The sequence below is a fragment of the Nesoenas mayeri genome (assembly GCF_963082525.1).
Source record: "Nesoenas mayeri genome assembly, chromosome: 6".
NCBI classification, from domain to species: Eukaryota; Metazoa; Chordata; class Aves; order Columbiformes; family Columbidae; genus Nesoenas; species Nesoenas mayeri.
In genome coordinates, this window is record NC_137545.1 from 24,304,061 (window position 1) to 24,329,291 (window position 25,231).

A 25,231-nucleotide genomic window follows, 5' to 3' on the forward strand; every position below is an offset into this window, starting at 1 on the left:
GACCAGCCTGGGCTGCTGGCGGTGCAGCAGCGGCAGCGGGGCCCGTGTTGCTCGCGGGGGATGCTCTGGGCCCCGCCATCGCTCCCGCAGTGCACGTGCAGTGTCCTACATCAGCTTCTGCTCTGCTTCTCACTTACTGAGCTGCAGTTATTTAGTCTGCCCAACAAAATAATAAATGGTGTTTCCATGCTGTGGTGCAAAGAAAGCCATCAAAAGGGTTGAGTGGCCATTTCAAATCATTTCTGTGGCAAATCTGTGCAGACTTCATACTTAGCAGGTATTATTATACTTTTACCAAAGAAACAGAACTTAAAAAGGACAGAATATGTTGTCACAGTGTCTGCATCAGTTCTAGGCAACAAAACTACTATCCAGAAGCATGTATCTATTATGAATAGTGTTAAAACCATAAACAGTGATTAATAATAGTATGCAAATATAAAATGTTTGCATTGTGAAAGTCAACCGATTTGCTTATAATTGTCTGTGGGATCCACTTGGCTTAGCCGAAATGTTGATTTTAAAGTAAACATTTAAAAGTTTGAGTTATTGCTTATATTGATACAACAAGAAAGTTTAAAAGTTTAATGTCAGGTTCCTGGGAGCTTTAAGAGTATACATTTAGGTAAGCAATAAAGCTGACTCAGCTTGCCAATCTGACTTTGGTCCTTTTCAAGACGAACCCACTTGTGCGGGCTGTCTGCCCAGTTCTGCTTTGTCTCCTGCTTGGTCTCACTCCACCTTCTCATTGCAGTCACACAGCTACTGCCTGCAGAGCAGCAGCGGCTGCTTAGGAGACACGTCCCAACACCTGCAAGTTTCATTTGTAACATCCTTGCTGAGTTATGCTTAATTCTAGACACTTGTTTTCCACCAATCTTTTAATGATCTCTTGCCACCCTCTCCTGTTCCATCTCTGTCCTCCCTTCAGGTTATGCGCACATAGACTCACACAAATTTCCTGGAGTCGTCCCCCTCCTGTGTACGCTCCTGCCCTCCAGCCCTCTGGCTCCAGCCTCCTTTACCACGATCCTCATTCAATCTCAAATTCATTTCTGTTGCTTTTTGTTTATAATTGTGAAGGAAAGGTGCACTAGTTCTCTACTAAGAATGAAGCATTTATTAAAGAAAAGTTGAAAAACAGAAGTATGTCATTTGCCTTTCGTACTTTTGTTCCCATGTGTTTTGATTTACATTATGCAAAATTCATTTGACAATAAGTCATAACTCAGAATGAGCTTAGAGGTTTCATTTCCAGCTATGTCATTTTATATTTAATAATTTTCTAGTAATCTGTTCCCTATTTTAAAAGGTTAGAAGCCTGAATGTATGCTATCTATTCCACCAAAATTCATCAAAGCCTCATGGAAGTCAACTCAATAACAATAAATAAGTTAAGTAGAAGGAGAGCAAGCACAACAAGGAATAAAAACTGAAAATGAATTTATTTCAATCCACTATTACAGCAGGTATGACACAGATGAGGGCTGAGTGCCAGGAGAGTGCACTGAAAACCACTGAGCTTTCCTTTTGTTTCATTGTGCAATAATGTTACATAGTTATTACAATCTGATATGTGGAATTTTTTTTTTTAGCATGGCTTGATTTCTTCCTTAGTGTCTCTTACTTTCTATTCAGGCATTTTATTCAAACTTCTTGACAAAGGTACAGCAGGGATGCTTTGACAAAAACTGAAAATCCTAGATTAGTGCAGAAACTGAATATGTATTAAAAATGTGTGGTTAGATTAGTTGCCATAAAATGAATGAAGTTCTTTTAAAAAGAACATATTAAATACATCCTTTTCTTACTCCTATCCCTAGAAACTCTGCTTTCATTGTTATTATTTGAGGTGTATGGTTAGAGAACCTGGAACCAATCAGTCCATTGAAGCTCATTCTTTCACATATATTAAGAAAAAGATTATTTTAATAGGTTAAGGGTACAGAGAGAACTTGCACGATCTCCCTGCATTCTCTTCATTCATGCTCACTGGTGCTTTCAGGGAGGAAAAAAGGTGGCACTGAACTGAACCTCTGCCGTGCTTCGCTCTACAGAGTACAGTTGGAATTAAATGGTGTAAAAATGTTTCTTTCGCATTAATATCTGGGGATAGGTTTGGTAATAGTGGAGTAAAAAAAGTGACACTTTTATGTAATTAATATAGAGAGTTGGGTTGTTAGATACCCAAAGAGGTTATGACATATCACTACAGATCTAGAGTTGTTCACCCTACGTGGCTTTGGAGAGGGTTCAAACAGCAGCACGTTGTGCTAGCTAGCCAGTTCAAGGCTGAAAAGGAGCATGAACATTATACATCTTTGTTAGAAATGAATGCCAAGAAATCCACAAGCCTGTTCCATGCCTCCTCTGAGAGGGATTATCCTTGAGACATGCAGAACAGCAGGCACCTTCCCTACTCAATGTTACACAGCCTGACTTTCCCCAGAGATCTTTGGTGACCTTTGGTACATCCATGTACACACAGATGCAGACCATGGATGGGATGATTCAGAAATAGCACAAAGGTAGAACGAAGTATAAATACTGGACAGCGATATATTTATACAAGTCTTTCAGATCTTAATGTAGAACCTTCCTTAGCAAAACGGCTATGAATAGTCAAGAATAAGGTTTTACTTACCAGAATACCTTATGGAACAAACTAAGGAACTGGCTGCTTTGTTTAGGTATTCAAATGTTTGTTTAAACAATGCATGCCCACATTTCCTCCTTTTACCTTCTTTGCCCAGGATACACATGTAGGATACAGGCTTCAAGAACAAAAAGGTCAGGTTTGTATCAGGAAAAATGGTACAGGCAGGTGTGGATGACAAGGCCGATTGCCTAGGGGTGAAGGAGCAACGTTTTTTGTAGCAGATGATGACTCGGCTAGGAAACACCCTCTGTCTGACCTTATCTGCTAACTGCAAGTCATTGCCACTGCAAACAAGGATTTGCTTTGTCAGACTGTCAATACCATCTCTCTCATCATTATTACAAATTCCCCCTTTTTTCACTGTTTGTGCTGGCTTTGGTCAAGACTCTCGCACCTCATTTTAAGAGCTGAATCCTGGGCTCTGTGGTTCCAGCTCTGAACTTCAGCCAACCTGGGGTGGGGGGCCCTGAGGAAGGGAACATCATAGGTGGTGACTGTCCCTGTTCCACCCATAAACAGTGTTAGGAAGGTTGCTGTGGCAATGTTATCTGTCACACGTGGTTTCAAGCTCAGTAACTTGAACCTTTCATCCACATTGTTTTTTAGGAAATGTAAAAACTATGAGCCTCATCACAGACTGACTCCCACTCAGCGGAGAGGGAAAAAAAAGGATGTTGCTAGAAGATGCTGTAGATCTTCTAATCGTAGAAGGGTCTTGATTTTTCTTATTACTGTTAACATACAAGTAATTCCATTTACATGATAATTACAATAGAATAAAACAAATGCAGTATCAGGGGAGACCACGTGCAATTCAGCTTTCTTCATTTCTGTGCATTTGGTAAAGAATGAAGTATGATTTTTTTTTTTTTTAAATGTATTATTTTATCATCCAGATGACAAAGCAAAACAAATTAGTTTCACTTTTTCTATAGGCATTCAAAACTGAAAGCTGTATATGTTTTCCTGGTAGCTTTTTCTTTTCCCAATGGAGGCAAATAATTTTTTACAAAGCTGAAGAACTAGGTAATCTTTGTGCTTGGAAGCTAACCAGAACCAGACAGAGCCTCAGCCTGGTGTCCTGAATTTTCCTAAATGCACCGCAGTGTTAGACGGTATTGTATCCAGAGGTGCTGAACACTATTAGTGCGCAACAGCAAGTTCACTTGCCATAGCAATTAGCTACCATCAATAAAAATCAAGGACTTTAAGTGACAGAAACGGCTGTGAAATGAAAACACCTATTTACAGGAACAATACATTCTGAACACAGGTTATTTTCAGGTGCGCATGAGGACGGGAGTGGCTGGTGCTGCTCTGCAGGGCAGGGACTGTCACTCGCTGCGGGCCCAGCTGCTGCTGGCACAGGCGCCAAAGCCTGCTCAGCTGCAGCACCACTGGGAAAAAGGGCCAGGGATGGACTGTCCCAGCACACCTGAACTGGTTTTCTGAGTGGAACCACAAAAAACGTTGTGCTTTATTCCCAGTGCCTGTAAAACTCTACTCAGTAGAGAAAAATCCTACTGCCAGACAAGCAAACATAACTGGGAAGGACTTTCAGGTCCTTTCTGATATTCCTCTACTTCCTTTAGCAAAAACTATTTTTCATCTATAGCATAGAGGAAAAACTAACAGAAAGCAACCCCCCGCATAGCCTACTCCACATACTGGGCAGAAGTTTTAGCAGTTATCTCCTTGTTAATGCTACTTAAAAATGTAAGCTTCAATATACTTCTAGTTATTGAATGTTACCCACTATATCAGAAAGCAATGTCCTTATTGATATTCAGCTGTAAGCTAAGAAAATACATCTGTCAAAAATACATGCATGTTATTCCCATTTTTTAAATTAGTGAATGAGCTCACTTCTGACACATAGATCTTGGATAAATTTTTATATCTCTTTTTTGATCAATTGAATTTATTCATATGATCTATCTGCAGGCTAGGGAGATGATAATTCTTTCCCACTGAATGTAGCATTGCCATCCAGAAACTAATGTACCAGTTAAAATAAAACAAAAAAAACAACCAACCCAAAACCCATCCAACTAAACAACAACAAAAACCAACCCCAAACCAAACTCAAGCATGTTTTTCTATTTGCATAACCATGAACAAAATATACTCCTTCCTATATTATGTAAACTTTTTTTCAAGCAAAACCATGTGCTAGTGAACACAAGCTCTCTAACATACCAATTTGTTATAATTCCATATGGAAATTTTCTGGTTTTTTGTAATACTTTGATTACGGTCAGGATTCATCTTAAAAGTGTGGTGGTTCATCTCTCAGAGGAGGGTTGAAGCAATGGGGTCTGAACAGATATTTCCTCAGAGATTTACAAAGGCTTCTCTGAAGAGAAGGATGGGATTAGAAAGTAACACAATTCACTCTGTACACAGAATACAGAGCAAATGGAGAATTCATCATATAGCGTCAATGAGTGAAAGTCCCAGAATCTTTTTAAGGATGTTTATACAATAGTGTTATCAGACTCCATTGATTCCACAAGGGGCTGAATGCTTCAGTTTGCCCCAACAGCAGCTGTAGGGGCCTCTTTGAGGCAGAGAGCTCTAGAGGCCACTGAAAAAGATCAGAAAGAAGGGGAATGCATCAAAGGATTAATATCCTAAAAGTTAACAGAAAGCATTCCTGACTGATTCAATAATTTTGAGACCAAAGCTGCACGACTGTAGACTATAGATGTCACCCTCTGTTTTGGGAACGATGTAAATACTATGAAGTATAATTTGGATTTTATTAGTTCTTTATGGCTTGATATTCCAAATGAAACCACAGCTGGGTACTGACTGACAAAGAAGAAATTATTAGGTGTATTATATATATTATATATAAGGTGTATTAATACACCTTAATGAAGTAGAAAAATCCTTTATAATGGATTAACTGGTCTGCTCATTTTTTACTTGGGAACAGGAGCTTCAGAAAGTGAGAATAAGGTTTTACTATAACTATTCAAAACTCAAAACATGGTTTTAGTTTTTAAGGACTTGTATAATAAATCTTTGCGTTCTTACTGCATTTAGATAATTTGTTAACCCCAATGAAAGAACAGTTTAAAGTCTATGAAAAATAAAAACCTATTTGTAGTTCCTAGTCCCATAGTTCCAGTGGCTTTAGTATTAATTTCATTTTAGTTTTTATCTGTGTTTTTAAGTCAGGTGAGGAAAAAAGCTGTATTTAAAAACTTAATTTTCATAAGAAATGCTTTAGCTGGAGGAGGTTTATTGATTTTTAGGGCTGGGTTTTGGGAATTGAATTTTTCTGGAGTATAACATCTTATTTACTGGTGGTTGATAAACTGCGGAGTCACTTGCCAGCTGGCTTCAGGTAAAGCAAGCTGATTGATAGGCCAGGATATACACACGAAGAACAACATGATAAAAATGGTTGAAACTTTTTCTGTTTTTACTCTAGAGTCAGTCAGGCTGGTATTCATTTGGTTTGAACAGGATCATTCTTATTATTTGCTGCCTGCATTATTCTACCTCCTGTAGGCACCAATCATCATTACAGTTTCTGTCTACCAGGCTCTTAACATTCTGTATGAATAAATGGTTTGGACATTCTATACAGTATCCAAATGCTTCTCATCATACAGCATAATTTAGACGTTTAGCCATTTGTCAACTGCAATTTTATCTCCTCTGTATCAAGATGTGTGTGCTAAACAAAGTACTCCAGTGTTCAGGAATAAATAAAAAAGAAGTATATTAAAATAATTCACATGTTAAATGCAGAGGTAGAAAGCAATAGCTTTTCCAAGGCTTTTTTTGGAGGTCTCTAAAATAATCTAATGACTAATTCCTGCAGCTTTCTATACAGGACAGTTTGTTAGGTGAGGTTAATAGTAAACAAACAGCTGCATCACAGTATCTTCATTTAATCTTTTCTCTGCCTTCCTGCTGTCTGCACCTTGCCTTCACCTGGTCCTTGCTGGCCATGGTCTGCAGGCAACTGCTTTGCACACCTATTGCCTCTGGTTCTTGACCCGTGGTTGGAAAGAGCTTGGTCTCTCAAAGGGAGGTGCCTTCTCAAAGGCTCAGAAGCCCAACTGCACCCCCAGAATTTTGCACTTCGGTTGATAAAGGATTGGCAGCAAGGCCAAGAAATCCTGTACAATACCAATATTTCATAGCTGTCTTTTCTGTCATCAGATGTGTAACAGAGACTGAGAATGGCAATAGAGTAATCTTAATTGGTATTAACAGTGATTCATCATCTAAATTAGAAGTATCTGGAGGACCACTGATTTTGGTGAAAAAACATGAAATTAAACTGCTATTATTAGAGAGGTGTATCTTTATTAGACACACTTTTTTTTTTTAAATCCAGGGGGCTCTGAATGCAAACAGTTTTCATGAGGACTACAGAATATATATTTAGTACATTCCTTCTGTTATGTTTTGAATGTCTAGAACATACCAGATCAGACCACAGAAACTCCTTGTAATGTTTGGAACAAATCACTTTCTATGAAGGCTACTATCTGCCTGTCATGTGTAGCCAAAAAACTTTTAGGGCATTAAATTAATGCATGCAGGCTGTCTGCCAGCCAGACACATGGACAGAAACATGCAGTATGGAAAAACATGTATGACAAGTTTGCGGCTTTAGAGGCTTCTCTTTTGACTACAAGCTCTCACCATTTTAATCAACACACCATCCAGTCTCCTGTCCTAGCAAAGGGAAGCAGGGACTCTCTGTCATTTGCCTTTTGGGTTCCCTAATATAGGCAAAGAAGGGATTCCTTATACAGCACTATTGAAAGATCCTTCACTGCATCACATTCTGTGTGGAAAACAGGCAAATAAAAAACACTGTCCTATTCATCAAGGTCTTGGAATGATTAATTTTGGTATTCCATCCTGACCTTGTATCTTATTATACCAAACATAGAAGCAGGAGAGTAGGAAAGTGCAAATGACTGGGCTGTTTTGTGAATGGTATTGATCTCACTGGTCCCATTCTTCATGAGAGCAAAGAGCCCTTAGTTGTTTACCTGCTTAATCTATGATGAAGGAAATGCTGATCACAAGTTTCCTTAAAATTAGTCGGCAGATAAAAACAAACAAATGAAACAACAACAAAAACAAGTCTGCACCAAACAAGCATAACCCACAGGGAGGATATGACACCTGTTCAGCATCTCTAGAATCTGCAAGAATAACAAATGATGTAGTTGCTGAGTAGGACTTCTTACTTTCCTTTTTAAAGCAACTGTTAATTTAAGAAGACATTTATTGTTACTGATTTAGGTAACTTTATCACTTAAAAAAAGCCCTGAGTTCTCAGCTTCATTCTCAGAGGAGTGTAAAACATCAGCCAAAGGGCACTATCATAACAGAACCTGCTTGCAGTGCAACTCCTGCAATTTTACCTACATTCACGGTTGCATTAAGGAGAACTCAGCAACATCATTTAATTCGTGCCTGACTGACTGTCCATGTATCTGGCAACTGAAATCTACCATGGTTCAAACCTTGGTGCCAGACTGCACCAAGCTGAAGGAAGCTGCTCATTAGTCAGTCTCTCCTCAGACTTACTATAATTGTCATTGAAATATTTTCTTACATAGGTCTGTGGCTCTAAAATGAGTAGCTAATATGTGGGTAGGAAGGAACAGGTGTAACTCCCTGGGTAGTCTGATACTAGGCAGCTTTAACACAATTCAGTCTAAAATCTTCTTCACTGACTGGAATGCAGCTGTGTGTTCTGGCCGACCTCACCTCCATCCTCACGGAGCTGGAGACAACCTGTAGCTGCGTCAGCCACAGTCACCAGCTGCGTCTTGTCAGGACAGACTGATGACAGCGACCTTTTGCCAGTCATGTGCAGTTACTGTGATCTGTAACAGGTTCATAGGCGATTCCCTGAAAACCCTTGATGGGTCTGGTATGTTAACCATTAAATTGCTAGTATTTAAAAGTTAGAACAATACCACGTTAAATACATCACCTTTTAGACATACTATGATAGAATAATTTTTTAAGCTCAATTATGCCAAAAGTGTAATTCTAAGTAATGAGTCAACACTAATGTTTGAAATTTAGTATTTGCTTGCTGAGCAGCAATACTGGACTAGGAGCAAGGTTACTGGGCTTTAACTGTGATTTGCTAGTATTTCTATTTTGTCTCATTCCTATAGATCATTTTATTTGTCTCACAACTTGCATAACCAATTTATAGCCATCTGAAGGTTGGGTGGAAATGCTGGGGAAACACTGCAGTGAAAATTAAGGGTTCAGTGGCACTAATTCATAAATAGACAAAACAGGTTTTCAAATTAGTCTTCCCTGCTATGAACTTTGGTTTTATATCTTTCAAAGAGACTAAAGCTAGCTATCCACTGTGGTTACAAAAATCTGTTAGAGGACTAATATTTCATTTCTTTCTTTAGTTCTCTTATGTCTTTAAACACTTAGATTTTTGGTAGGTTCCTTCCCTAAATACTCTAGGATTTGTACAGCTCCATATCACTAAAGACTTGAAATACAGAAGTCCATTATCTTGCAATATGACTGAAATATAAAAATAGGCATTTTATGATTATACTTCAGGGAAAGACACTTCAACAGAGGTTATGTGAGACATAGCGCAAATTTTTGATTCGTATTAATTGAGCCCTTATTTCTGTTTCTTTAAATGCCAGAAATCCCTTCTTGTTCTTTTATTTTCTTACACATTATTTTGAAAACAAAACACAAACCTATTTTATTCTGAAAAACTTTTTTGTAATAACTGACATTGCCAGAATTCTTCATATCCTGCTTTAGTTGCAGTACTTATATTTTGACATTTCACATGCTTAAATCATACAGAAATGATGAGGGCTTTATCATCTATTATAATAAAAACATTTTAAACTTACTGGGATAACAAAGATGTCTTTAGTATAATACTGACAAAGCAAGTAATTTTGTATGTCTGATTAGCCCATGAGAAAAGAGACTGCATCCTGATTATGAGCATATTACAAAAATAAAATAAAATGAGCACTTGAAGATCTGTTTTGTTCTCATCAACTTGATGCCTGTGATGAATGATGAAACGTACTGTCAGCTTGAATGCCAGTGCTTCTATAAGTTACATAACCTTTTCCCACCAGCACACACGTACAAAACCAAATTTGTGTTGTTGGGGTTTTTTTGGTATATTTTGAATACTTCCACCAGTACACTCATACAAACTTGTGTCATTTTGTTTGCAGTTTGGCTGCTGTCTGTGCTAAGAATATACTTTGACTGTAAACTTGTAGGTTCATCGGGAAGACTGTAGCATTAAGAATATAGAATATATAGCATTAAAGATAAGAGTCAGAATTTAACCATGAAATTATGGCTTTGAGTTATTCTACTAGTCACAAAAGTGCTCTTTCTGGACATTTACATGTGTGGTGTAAAGCAGCCAACCTGACTGACCGGCAGCCCTGGTGCAGACACGGGAGTTACTCCAGGGGCATTATCACACTGCGGCAACTCGGCTGTTATTCCCTACAGGACTGTTGCTGACGATCCAAGTTTTATCAGTCCAATGTTGTTCAATATACCCGTGCAGCCAAACAAGATACATATTTGTATATGTAGATACTTATAAGCACAAAGGGAGCAGAAGCAATATTCCAGCATTTGCCGTATGCCACACCTCAAATTCCTGAACACTTCCCTGAGAGGGCTCAGGATTTGCATCTAAGTGCCTACACTTCGGGTGACTGTTGGTCTAGAAATAGAGATTTCATAGATGTTCATTTTGCCTCTTGTAAATATCTGCATTTTAACAGCTCAGTGCCAAGCCATTAAATACAATGAATGATAAAATTATAACACACTACTATTACTATGTGCATTTCCTCTGTAGGGCCTGAAAATCCCAATGTTGTACAAAGTGTAATTCTCCCTCCCCCCGCCCCTTTTTTTTCAGGGAAAAAAACCCAGCAAACTTCCCTCCCCTAACCCACATTCACAGAAGCAAGCATGATTGAGCCTTTTCACTCTCCACAAAAAAATACACCTAACTAGCACATGTAAATATCAATTTAATAGGTAGCTACTGAATAAAACAGGTTACTGCTACTATGCTTATTTGTTACATCCTTTTTCCACTAGTAGTGGTTTAGAATATTTCTTCTCAATCCACTTGAAGTGGTATTTAAAAATTACAAAACACTGGAAGTGCAATGACAAATTGTAGACAGTCTTCAAGACATCACTAATTATGTTGACTTTACAAACTTTGTATCTATGATGAAATGCTGAATTCCCAGTTGACCTCAGAGATTTTCCAAGGTAGAGAGAAAGAGGAAGATTCTCAACAAGCCCATCACATATGAAGCTACGGTCTGTAAAAATCCAGCTTGCTAGAAGATATTTCCTTTCCTTTAAACATGTTTTTTCTTGACAGCAAAAATTACAAATTCAGAGATAGCCTATAATTCATCTATATATATATAATGTAGATTGAATCATTGACAGCAAACTAAGTGTTTTGGAGAAGGGGCTGTTTTCCTTTTTTATATTTACACTGCCTCACACAAAGGCATCCAAGTTACATACATATAAGGAAAAATACTATAATGACAACATGACGTGTAATACTACTACATGGAATACTACTGATAAAAATAGAGTGGCTTTAAAATTAAATGTGACCCCCTGAAAGATGTTCCACTTTGCAGTGCTATATGGCTATCTCAGAAATTAAACTACGTTGCTGTACCAGATTTCTGTGAATATAACTACCACTACTAACTCTGGCAGAGTATCAATGGACTGCAGTCCACTATCAGTGCCCCTCAGGAAGAGCTATTTACCTAAAAATCACATCTTCCATCACAGTCAAAACAAAAAAAGTCATTATAAAAGACTGAGTATGGTGTCCGGGATCATCTGAAAAGCCACCTGGTATTTCCAGATTGAAAAGGAGTATTTTCACAAGATGTAACAAAATTTTATATACTTTCACAATTAGATACTAAGAAACTAGAGCTGGACTTCAGCAAAAAGTAAGACAGAATTTGATTTAAATGGCTAAAAGATCCAGATGGGCTGGGCTGTGCACATTCTAAACACCAGTGCCATTTAAACGTTCCCAATCCAGTTCTAGGTTTCCCAAGTTTTGCCCCTTCTTCCCCTACGATGTTGGATATTTGGATCCAGTACTTTGGATCAAATCTTCTGCTTCAGGTTCATAAGGACAAATGTGTAACCATTTCCACAGGGTTAAGGTAGTTCAAGAGCACACTCCAATAAAAAAAAGGTGCGGTAGGGACACAAAACTTCTGTTCCAATCTGCTGTTAATAAATAAAATAGGCATTATCCAGGGCAGGAAAGAAGATCTGAAAAATGCCAAATTACAAAATCAACTACAATTAATCATTTTCTTACTGCTCCAGCAGCTCTAACACTTCAGAAAGAATGCATAATAAGAATCTCATAGTCCTAGCTAGCTTTTATACCAACTTTCCAAGGATTTTGAGAAACAGTTTATGAGAGTATTAGGATCATTACTGGTGATAAAACAACAATCTTGTTGTAACTAATAACTATTTCAGCTGAAAGAAATCTCAGGAAGATTCACAACAGTAGATATTTTTAAAAACACATAAGAGATTTCTACTCTACCAAGGAATCCAAACGTATTTGACTCCGCCTTAGTGTTCCCCATGTTCCTTGTCCAGGTCTGAACAAGTAAACTGACTGGGAGGAAAGAAGGAATAGAAACAATATACTTCATATTTTAAGAGACAGATGAAAAAAGTTTCCAGATGTTAGACTGTTTCTTAATAAAACATTCTTCTTTGTATTAGTACTGGAAATGTTGCTACGCTATTTCAGAAGTACATTAGAATTAAGGTGGAATAGTAGAAAACTCTATACAGCAGGAACTGCAGTGTCTAATCCTTTTCTCTTTGAAGTTATTAGTTTTACGTGCTTCATTCATAATAGCAATCCCAAAGAACTAAATGTAAAACATGTAAATGTATATAGCAATAATTAAAACTTATGATAATATAAGACACATAAAAATCAATTAAGGAAAATGAGAATAAGAGAAAAGTAGAAAATGTTACAGAAGGCAGCTTCTGCCTTTTAGTTAATAAGGAGTGTTTCTTGAAATTAAATAACTGTTTCTCAGTAAAATGTACATCAAACAAATCTATTCAGAAGGTGGCATCACACAAATTCTGAATAGTGAAACAGCTTTTGGAATCAATATGAGGTGTTGCTTCAATACCAAAAGATCTCTTTGGGAAAAAAAAAAATTGGACTTTTATGAAAAAATGACACAAGTTAAACTGTTGGAAGAAGGCTAAATGGAAGAATCAAATACCTCAAGGTTCAGCAGACAAGAAAAAAAACCTCTAACACTTAGAAAGGTTTGGAGAAGTTAGTAGTCTGCAAAAGCAGGAATATGAAGGTTTTTGGGGACAATGTTTGGCTAGGCTATACAGTTATAACTTAATTAACTTCAGCTGCATTTTGATAGTGTGCATTCGTCAAGATTCTGCTATCAAAGTTTTGGGAAGGCCAAGTCCACTGGGTTTCAAATTGCTTTCAAGAATAACATCCCAAATTTTTAGACATCTTACAGTAAGATTTCTTATTGAAAGCATCCTTCAAGGTGAGGGGCTGAGCCTGGAAAGATAAAACGGGTTGAGAACTATAAACATACACCATCCAACGTTCCAAGAGATTGCAAACCCTTTTGTGGCAGTTTAACTGCACAGCACAACTAGTGTTGTGTCTGAATTCTAGCATGGCCTACAAATGCTAAGAAATACCTTTCGTTTTCATCTGAACATCACACTGCTTGCCGGGTTCTTTAATCATCTAATTAAGGAGAGTTCCTAACATTTTTGATTTTCTAATTCACTTTGAACAAATGCAGTAATTGCTGAGGAAAACACACTTGATCTCTGTGTACAGTATGTGAGAGAAACTTGCACCAGTGCTCAAAGGAGTGAAGCAATTAATTTAAGCTGTAAGACAGTATCATTGTATTGATTCAACAAGGAAAAAATATTTGTGAAATTTAAAATATTATATTTAAATGGAAACCTTTAGCAGTATTTGGACACTTTTTGAAAATGCTTAATACTACAAAAATAAGAAATCAGTGTTATGGTTGTAAAATTCATGTATTACACTTACGGTTTTGATAACACCAAACTGTTAAGGCTGTGCTTTCAACAAAAGTAATTCCAATCTGACATATGACGTATTCTGAAAGAAAATAATTAAGTTATATAACCGAGTAATTATAAAGGTTTCCATTAAAGATGTTGACATTTCATAGCTAAGCAGCTGTTCTTCTAAATGCAGTGGCAGCTTAACTTTGGAGTAGGGTCTGTCAGATCCCCCTATGATTTGCCTGTCCTCATTTTGTTAAACAAAATACAACTGGCAGCACAGACTTCCTGTCAATGAGCTTGTCTTAAAAATACATGACCTGGGATTGTCACGACCTTCTTCACTCAGGATCTGTCACGCAGATCAAAATACAGGTTTTCCTTCTTCTCATCAGGTCTATTCATTCCTCCCATCTAGCCAATATATCAATGTTCTGCTCACCTAATTACAGCCACCTACAAATCATGTGGGAATGACGTGCTCCTGACAGCCTGCTGACATGCGTCCTCTCCCTGGTACACCGCAGTGGCTCTGTCACCTAACATTACTAACAGCATCCATTTCATCTTCTTATTTTGTACAATGAGATATGCTCTGTCAGTGTAATATTCAGCTCTAACCAGTTTGAGTCAAATTATCAGCATAGTGCATTTCACGTGACTCCCATTATATCCCACAGATACAGTATAAGCTGCTCCCTAGCAACTGCAGCAAAAACGTACCCCTTTATGTATTTTTCCCAGCTAAAGAAACCAACTTGCTGTTTTATGAACTTCATATATAAAACAATCTTGGCTACTGTCAGCACAAATTATTCTGACTAATGGTCCTTAAGATACATTTTTAGCCCTTTGCCTAGTTTGGACTCTGATACTGAAGCTTCTCTTGCAAACCTCCCACCTCAATAACTTTAGCACCAAGGAAAAGAAATATTTTTCCAAACTGAGAAATATCTTCCCAATAAAAACTAACCATTTATACAAGAATTATAATCATGTCATAAGCTAGAAATCCATTTTATAGGGGAAATGAAACTCCTAGCATCCTCGCAAGAGTGAAGACACTGGATTTATTTTGTGGAACACCAGAAAGACAGTCTCTTGACTGGACTCCATTAATATACTGAATGGGTTTGCAAATATTTTCAAAGGACTATAAGCTTTTAAGTAGGCTATTGCTTCCTGTGTCATCCCAAATCTATTTAAATGAACTTAGTTAATATTTGGAGAAAGCCAGAAATTACTACTCCTTGTTTAAAAAAACTAGCCTCATGCTTAAATTGCACCCAGTAAATAAGAAGATGTGGCAGTTGTGAGATTGGTATTCATTTAATACACGATAAAACTTTTTAAAGGAAATAACTGAGCAATAACAGCTAATTAATACTTGACACATGAACAGAATCTTCAACAAACAGCATCAAAATTTAGGAAATTCCCCACTCTGCCAGGGGAAGGGGTATGACAGCAGACAGTAACTTCCCCAGGGAAATAAAGCCAAGCCTACTGCTCTCTTGTTATCCAGGCTGGTGTGGCTAGCACATTTAGTCAATGTCGTACTGCTGTGTGGGGCCCTGTGGGTGAACCAAAACCATTACCAGAAAAAAAAAAAAAGGGAATTGCTGAACAGGGGAACATGGGAGCAGATGATGCATCTTTGATACCTCCTGGTACCAGTTTTTTTGAATCTGGACTATTCATTTGGCTTCACAACAGAAAATGTCAAGGTAACTTCAGGCATATTTGTACTCTGGGTTTAGCTCTACGGTTGATTAGATTAGGTTCCATTATTTGATTACCTTGATTAGACTGTTGTTACTTGACATGGTGGTAGTCACTGCAGACGAGGATAGCCAGAGTAGAACGCAGTGCTGATCTTCCATTATGCAAAGCGTATTTCTTAGTGATTGAATCCCTCAGCATCTCAAAACCCAAGGACCTGTGATGACAAGACAGGCTCTCTGCAACAGTCTTGTCAAGCCACCCTCTTTGCTCTGTCCTCTCAGCATGGCTCAACTGTAAGAGGTCTCTTACTGATAGCTCACCAGTGATAACTACACCACCACAGCTTAGCATCTGCGACGATTAAATTTTGGCGTCTGTCTTGAGTCATGCATAAAGTTTAGCTTTTTTAACTGTGTAATAATAATAATAACAATATATATATAAAATATATAAGATAAAAATATGCAAGATATACATTGTGTTTGAGACAACCTCTTGAACTTGAAAGTTCTATTGCTGACAAACAATTACACTGAGTTCATGCTACAGTGGTATATACAGAATCTAATAAGTTCTAGATGTCCAAGGAGTAACTTTTAAAGCACCGTTTTATATTCATATATAACTGCACTGGTTTCCAGCTTTTACCTAAAAGATACTCATAGAATGCAAAAATAAAATCCCTGGTTAAAAGACAGTATGTACATGTAAAGCGCTGCATACCATCAACTGCCAACTGGTGCTTTTCTTTGAAACAGACTACAAGATTCACACCTTAAGAAAAGCAAGTGAATACACCACTGATTTTTTTTTTTGTTCAGCTGAAATTACATTAGTGAGCATTAAAACAAATTCCTTAATCTAGAGAGCAAAAAAACCCAAACCAAACAAGAAAACTCCAACAAAAATTCACAAACCCTACCAAATCACAATATCCTCTTTTAATGATGTGTAAGGTGAATTCTGACTTTTCCAAAAGGATAGAGAATGTTCCAAAACTAACTTCTGCCTTCTTCATTAGATTACAGTTCCATTCTCTCTTAATTCTCTTTTCTGAACAGCAAATACTGAACATTAGGGAAACATTTGTTTGAAATAACATTCATTAATATTTTCTCTCTTGATGTCTTTATATAATTCTGGTATACAAGAAAGCAACAGACACTGAAGAAAGCTTAAGTAACATTTCACAGGCAGTCCTGCTAACAGATCTGTTGTTTTCTACTTCAGCATAAAAATTACAAAATCCTTAAAAGTCACATGATTGACTCTGTGTTCAGTGAAGAGGTAGACAACTCCATTTAGGAGTTATACTATTCCTACACAGTTGTATTTTCTCAGCTGAGTCAATTAACACATAAGAAGCTTCATGCTACTGTGATTATATTGCTTCTAATATAGGAATAATTTTGATATCTTCTGCACACTGAGTAGAGTTCAGTGTAGTTGTGTTCATTTAGAGTAGTTTACTCTATATTTGGTCCACATCAAAAATAAAAGCAGTGCTACTGTCACACTTGTTGGCAATTTAAAATCAACCCTGAACAACCTTTAACTGAAGGCAGTAACTAAGGAAAAAGCAAAGCCTGTGTATAAATTTGCTCAGTGGGCATTGATACTAAATTATAAAAGACAAATAAAAACATTGCCACAGAGGAGATTAGTTTAATTTGCTGCTGCTTGTGTTGTGTTTGTTTTGTGGATAAAGAGACCAGCTCATGTTTTACAGATGTCAACACTTGTTACCACTACCGAATTCAGCTGAAAAACCCCTACTGCACACTTTCAAAAACACCTCTCATGCAACATTATTTTCTAAAAGGCACAGAGCCCTCATGCTTCCAAAACTGATAATCATGCCTAAAGAGTTCTCCTGTACCCTTTCTATCATGCTGTGAAACATATGTGCTTGGGTTGCAAATGGTCTAAAAATAAGTATATGCATGTGTTTTTTTCAATTCAAAAATCTTATAAAGGCTAAGAATTTAGGATCTACATCATCTTCCACTGGCATGCAGCCCTGTGGATGGTCCACGAGACAGCAATTCCAGGACAGAAAACAGCACCTGTTAGCTGGCCACAGACAACAGCAATTCAAACAGCAAATAGCAAAAGTAGAGTAGACTTATGCTTTCCCATTAGGAAATTGCAATTGTTACAGAGCTCTAAAGGGACTGAAATCTGTCCTTTCAGACAATAAACAACACCTCTGTTGACTGATACCTCTGATAAAAAGCATACCATGTGCTGCATGGGACTACACTTTCAGCATCTTCCTTCATATCCTTCAGTAAAACTGACCTTGAAATGAAATTCATATACAAGTTTATGTGAAGTTTTGACATGATCTTAGAAAATGGCCCTGGAGACCATCTGACTCTGTGAAGCAGACATGCATTTTTTAAAAAATCGTAATGTCACTGCCACCAGAAGGCAAACGCTATATAGAAATTGGTATATTTAATAAAATGCCATTGAAATACATCCTAGCTCGAACACTGCTAAATGACATGCCAAATTCCTGAATCAAAGTAATCATCTTCAGTATCACCGAGTAACTAGCTGGCACCATAAAATGGCATTTCCGCTAGAGCCATGTATTCATCACTTCTTTATTGGGTGAACATTGGAGTTCAACTGCATTTCCATGATAGACTTCGATATGATGTAGCTGATATGGTATTATGAATTGAATCTTGATGCAAAGTTTAGTAGTACTGGTACAGTCCTTAGTTCAATGAGCTTCTCTTTTTATGAACAAACATTCTATTGACTTTTCTGTGAGATTTATGTACTTTAGGTCTGGAAGGTCAGGTCTTCTATCTAAATCTTAATGACATAATCAAAGGACTAATTTTCATACCACTACACAAAGTATAACATAGCAAGAAGAGAGGGAAAGCTGTTTCTCCTTTAAGCTAATAACAGGCACTAAAATTTCTAGGTAACACCTTTTTGTACAGTGGAGTATTTCTTCATAACAAGAAATAACTGTGTGACACCCTCCACATGATTAAAGAGTTGTAAATTTGAAAGGAACAAAGCACCATATGCATATAGCATGTCTTCCTGTGTATGGATCAGAAGAGGAAAAACTGAAGAAGTTTCCTAGTTTATACTCAGAGAAAAACAAGAAATAATATACCATCTTCCTAGGACTGCTCTTCCCTCAAAACATCCTTGTAAAACACAGCATACAATTATTTTATTTATCTTTCTTTTCCTTTTCTAAAATGCAAATTTCTTTACCCTTTGTTAAATAAAAGAAAAGCGGCTTGGGAAGGAAAGGTGTAACTGGTTCAAAAAGCCAAGTGCAGTATACAAATTGCTGTGCAAAACAGGAAAAAAAATGAAGATTTGAAAAGGAAGCTAGCAGTAAGTGTCACAGTTTTAACCCTCATCTAAAGCCACCAAAATGTTAACATTGGTTGAGAAAAATATTATTCATTTGATCTTTACCACCATCTCTCTCTGTTACTTTCTCAAATATTAAATTGTAGTGTCTTTGGATATATATTCAAAACTCCCATTAATATCAATGAAAGTTAAATGGCTGGAACACTAAATGGAGAAGAGAATATTATTGTTTTGCTTGGAAAGCGCCGTTTTCAGGAAAAAAAAAAAAAAAAAGAATGAATGAGCTAAGTAACAAAATTCCCTTTCCTCTGAGAATTCAAAATTCCTTTAAAACCTTAAAATGCATGTCAACTTTAATACTAACTATCCTACCAACTTAAATTTCTAGCCCAAACTTACAGTTTTCACTGGTTTCTCACTCATTATTTCCAGAACCATTATAGTACAAAACTATAGCAAGGTGTTCCTGACAGTAAACACATGCTACAAAAGCAAACTCCTCCTAAGTCCTGATAAAACAAACATTATGAAATAGCGCAGATAGTATCCTGATGAACTCACAGCCTGCACATTTTTGTGGAGAAGGAAACTATAAATCTTCACAACACTGTGTTCAAGAGAAAGCTGTTAAATGCTCTGAAGGTGTGTTAACTACCTACATCCTGAAAAATGGATTCACTGAAATTCAGGGAAGTCCTGGCTTTTCACTCTCATGGAAAAGGGGAAACTCACGGTTGACTGGAATTAACTGAGGTCTTGGAGATCACTTCTAGTTAGTCCAGTGGCCTTTGGATAAGGACTTCAATGAGAAACTCACTTGGCAATCAATTATTTTTACTTTTTAAAAAAAATTATTTCCATCTACATACTTGTATATTAGCCTGTCTTTTATGCATTTGTTAACATTGTATATGGTCATTTCATTTGTATGGTTCTGTTTATTGTAACTGTTCCTTGCACAAAAATTATTTATGCAGAATAATAATACTGTTTGAAGAATAACTGAGTTGAGGTTCTTCTCCAGAGGTGGGCAAGGTTATTACAATATTTCATTACCACAAAATAATACATCTTCAAATAGAGGCAGTATTAGCTTGTTATATGCTACAGTGGTACCAACTTTTCCTTGTAAAGCAATTTAATCACTTCCATATTGGCTATACATGAAATATTTGTGGTATGCTTCATAGGGAACACCTCCTGAATTTTCATGACAATTTATTGTTATATTATTTATATAGTTAGAAAATCTATTTGTCTTTAAGCATGTCACTGCATCTCATTGAAAAATGTCTAGCCTAAGTTTTACTAGTATTAAAAAAAAAAAAAAGTCTTTTTTCCAGTTGTAAGTCCTCAATGCAACCCCTCTGGGGTTCTCTACAGATTTTCTAAACCCCACATCATCTCCACAGTTCTTTTAATTATCTTTCGTAATACCACCTATCAGAACTGCTCAAAGACTATTAATCTTTGTCTTTCTAGACAGAGAAGAACAATCATAAATTTTAATATCCCAAGAGATAACACAGTACTGTAACTATATTATTATCCATGTAGCAGTAACTATATTCTGTGCTGGTTTGATTGAGAGTAAGTTAATTTTGTTCTTTTTCATAGTTTCCATGGTTGTTGTTTGGATGTAGTTTGAGAACGAGAAAATAACACCCCAGGAAAGAGTTACTGTTTTTCTTCAAGTAACTTTTCAGTGTCTTTGAGTTGGAACAATGAGAAAGTAAGAGCTTGTTATTTCTTAGTTCTTGTCTGGGAGCCAAGGACTTTCCTGAGCACTCTGCCCACAGGTGTGAAGCAGTTGGGAAGGGAGCATAGATGGGACAGACCTTGACTGACATCCAGACTGATCAATAAGAACATTCTACACCATTAGTGTCGTGCTTCATATTTAAGGAGAGTCAGGTTTTCTAGCTAGAGAGACAGAGACTTGTTCTGCTTCTGCTCCATTTTGGTGGAATTCCATTCAGGAGTTCTGTTTGGGAGTTTATTTCAGTTCGTCCTTTCTGCAGCAGCCTCTGGGCCTTTCTGCCTTTTCCACTGAGACCGGCTGTTTGGGATCATGGTGCTCTCCCTCTTCCTGGGAGAGGTTGTGCGGTGTGGACAGAATTAGTGAGAAACAGCACTGAGTATCTTTTATTTTATTGTCCATTATATATGTATTATTAGTACTATCAGTATATTAGTATTATTTTGTAATTTTATTCAACTGTGTTTCTCTCAATCCATGAATTTCTCCTTCCCCTTCTATTCTCTTCCCCTATTCGGGGGCTGGGGGAGTGAGCGAGTGGCTAGCTTGGGTTAAACCATGACAATTCTTATCTAGCTACTACATAACAAAAGAAGCTAAGACTACAACAACTTTTATTGTATTATATATGAAAGACAGCGTCATCACCTTCAAAAGCTTAAAATAATTTTATTTTTCAACACTGTAAATATACAAAAGTCAAACAAATAATTTTATTTTTCTCCATGGAAATAGTCCATCAGATAACAAGGTAGAGCTACCTTTATTAATACTATGCCCTTCTCAGCAAATCTGGCAAAAAGGTCATCCAGTGGGTTATGAAATCCTGGCATATAAGATTACATGTGCAAACCCAAAGCAATTCAGAATTCACAGGTAGTACACAAGACAACATAATGTATTAACAATTTGGCACATGAATAAATGTGTAGGTACTGCATATTTAGTTTAATCTTTTCTCAATTCAAAAGCCTTCTAAAGTTCTGATCAGCATTTTTCTCATTGTGGGAAATGCTAGGCAGGTCCTCAGGTGCATGAAGTTTCCCCTCTGCCAGAGAAGCAAGCTGTCACAAAGCCAGTGAACAGCTACTTGATTCTGTAGTGTCCTCAGCACCAACAAAGGTTTGGCTCCTGCTACCTGGCTGAGGCTCCTAGGGGACCAAACTGTAGTACCCTTGAGCTTCACCCATCCAAGCAAGTACAAGTGCTACCAGGTACACCTACGTTTGCGTGTCTGAGAACATTTTCAGACCAAGGAGATCTCAGCTGGCTCTCCCAGCTGCTCTCTAGCAGTTGGGACCAACTAGTTACAGCACACAGTGGCCAGAAAACAACTTGGAAACTGATCCAGCATGTCCAGCCAGGACAGCTGCTCTTCATCATCTCTGGCCCAAGCAAGTCTGCTCTGGGGTTCGGGGCAACAGGGAATCCGGGAGCCAAAACTGACAGCATCTCTGCTGCCCTGTGTAGAAACTGCTTAACTCGTACTATAACTCTGTCTCAAAGACTATAAAGAAACAAGTGCTACTAAAAACATGTGTAATGTAACTAATACTGAAACTGATGTCTAGTATTAATCACTGTACTTTTTATTCAGAGGATGTTTCAACATATAGTAAGATGCTTCTCTCTATCTGCAAACACATGCTATGTCTTAAAGAGAATTACAATATACCTCTTAGATAGTAAATGTAATATTTTTAATACAGCTGCTTTAAGCCGTGTTGTTAAAACTGTGATTAAAAATTACTTTCAAACAAGTGCATGTTATAGAAATGTAAGCTTGCTTATAGGTCATATTGGCTCCATAAAATAAAAACTGATAGAGTTTGAAAGATGGGCAAAACAATTTTAAAAATAAATTTGTAAAAGCTGAACCGTTATTGGTATCTTGCTAGAAAGAACTGCATTAACCGTAATCCTGGATAGTAGAGGCTCTAAGCTAGTTCCAAAATATCAGGTAACATGCAGTCAAAGTCAAAACTTAGCAGAAGCCTACTGGGATGGTATCCCTGTTATGTAACCCAACACTTCTGCTACATCATCCACATTCATTTGCACATTTTACTATGACTTGATAGTAGTCTGATACCTAATACAAATGTAACATGCTCAGAGGAAAACCTATTACTTATGACTTGGTTATCTTCTGTGCAATTCTTATTGAGCCATTTTGCAATGTGTCATTGTATGCTTTACTTTCTAAAAATTAATTAATTTTGTTTCAGAAAACTGAAAAGACAAAATACCTGAAAGTGGACAGCTGATCCTATGGCATGACTTTCCCCTCCAAAAACCTGCAGGTGAGCTTTTTTCTTTTACTAGAAAATTCTCTTGCCACATACTTTTGTCATGAGCATTCCTGAGATTACAGCACTGTCTAATTCTGTCAAATGATAAAGAACAATTTTACAATGTGAGGTGCAGTACCAAATTCACTTTGCAGAAGACTTCAGGTGATATCAATATCAAATTGTAAAGAGGAAAAATTGTGGTTTCTTCTCTACAAATGAAAAGGAATTCATGCAAACATCTTAGTTTGGAACTTTTCAGAGCTGTCTGCTTATGTTTGTGCTAGTAACAAACAATAGTACTTCATTTACAAGAGGGAATCTTTTCACGATGAGAACAATCAGGTGGTGGAATAATCTCCTCAGGGAAGTGGTAGATTCCCCAACACTGGACACTTTGAAGATTCAGCTGGACATGGGCCATCTTGTCTACTCTCTGCTTTTGCCAAGAAAGGTTGGGATAGATGATCCTTCAGGTTCCTTCCAACCTGGTATTCTAGGATTTCCCTTTTAGTGAGGATGTTACTGAATAAACAGTATAGAACTTCTAGAAGTTAGTTCTTAGTTTAACTAGGTTTTTTGTTTGATGCCTCTACACACACTTTTGTTCATACCCAGATCTATCAAGATTTTTTATTTTCTCCAGATACCCATAATATAGTATCTCAGTATCTTCTCCTTACTTGAAACTAGGGCATAATGTGTTGAATTCTGCTCCAATTGAGTTCTAATTTCATAAGCTAGACAGAATATATGGATAAAACAATTTTATCCCAGTAGCAGTATCTTTTCCATGTGAAATGTTTCATATGATCCAACTTGCAACACCAGTAGAAGACTGGATGCTAAAATTCTATTCCAGACTTTTATAATCTATTTCAACCCCTGATTTATCAATGGGAATGTTTTACTTCATACAGTAATGTGAAATCTGCACATAAAAATTTCCAGTTTTCAGAGTTTGCAAAACATTTTTTCACCTGAGCTGCAACAGAGCAAAATATTTGTGTAACAGGTATTACAGAAGATAAGTAGTAAGGTGCCCTTTAACAAACAGATAGGATAGAGGTGAATCCCAAGCAAGTATATGCAGACTTGAGACAGCACAATCAGCCTGACCTATTTGCCACTAACTTGGTGAGAAACTTTCATTGGAAGCTTCATTCATGTGATGAAAACCTGTAGTACGATCATCTGTGCTTATACAATTGAATTTTTCAGCCAGCTTTTAGCAGTGCTCTGTTACTTCCTAGCTTATTTTAAGCAAATACAGCAAGATTTGTTTTATGATTACATTTGAGAGAAGATGCATTGTCTGAGGTGTTCTAACAAACATGTAGCATTCTCAAAAGCTTGACAAAAGAAAAAGCTATTTGGTTTACTAAAAAGTCTGAAGTCCAAGCAAAATCTATTATTTTTCTACATAGAAAAGTCTTGCAAATTCTGAAAGATTTAAATAAATTTCATAAAGTAATTTTTTACAGTAAAATGCCATGAATGTACTAATGTCACTCTTAATAGCTGCCTAACAGACCAAATGATTTATTGAGATTTAAAGTGTAAAAAAATGTATAGAGAAGAAATGAAGTGGTTTAGAATATTTTGTGCATGCCCACAGCAGTGTGGCTTCCTTTACACATATCATCCTACCTACACAAAAGAATTTTTTCTAAGGAAGAATATGTTAAAATGTGGTTGATGATTCTGAAGTATCTTATAACATGCTAGATGAATGATTGCATACATCTTAAAACAAGAAGATATTGTCATAATCAAACAATGGAAGACAAGTTCCACTTTTTATGCTGATAGTCTGTTTAAGGCAGATAAGCAGAGTAATTCGCACTGCTCTATCAGTATGCTGCTAAATGTATTCAGCACATATTTCATCAGCTACTACTACTGTGCCCTAAAAGTGATGAAGAAAAAAAAACCCACCAAAATACCCGTGCAGACTATGCATTAACAGTGCACATGTCCATCCATGACATCCTTACAGGCCATCATGAACTCACTTATTCCACATTATACTAATCTCGAGCTGCATCAGCCAGCAGAAAGCTGACTGTGACTTTGCAGCTACTGTACACAAGGACATGTTTGCCATGAAGTAGCACTAAGGGAGTTTCAAGCATATCACACAAAAGGGATACCTCAAATCCTCTTCCTGTGGCAAACAACTGCCTTGGTCTTGGTTGCTACAGATTCTGGCAAACAGCACTGATTAAATAGATCAGGAAGATGACTTTAAACCACCCGTTACTAAATTCAAATAGTAGATATATT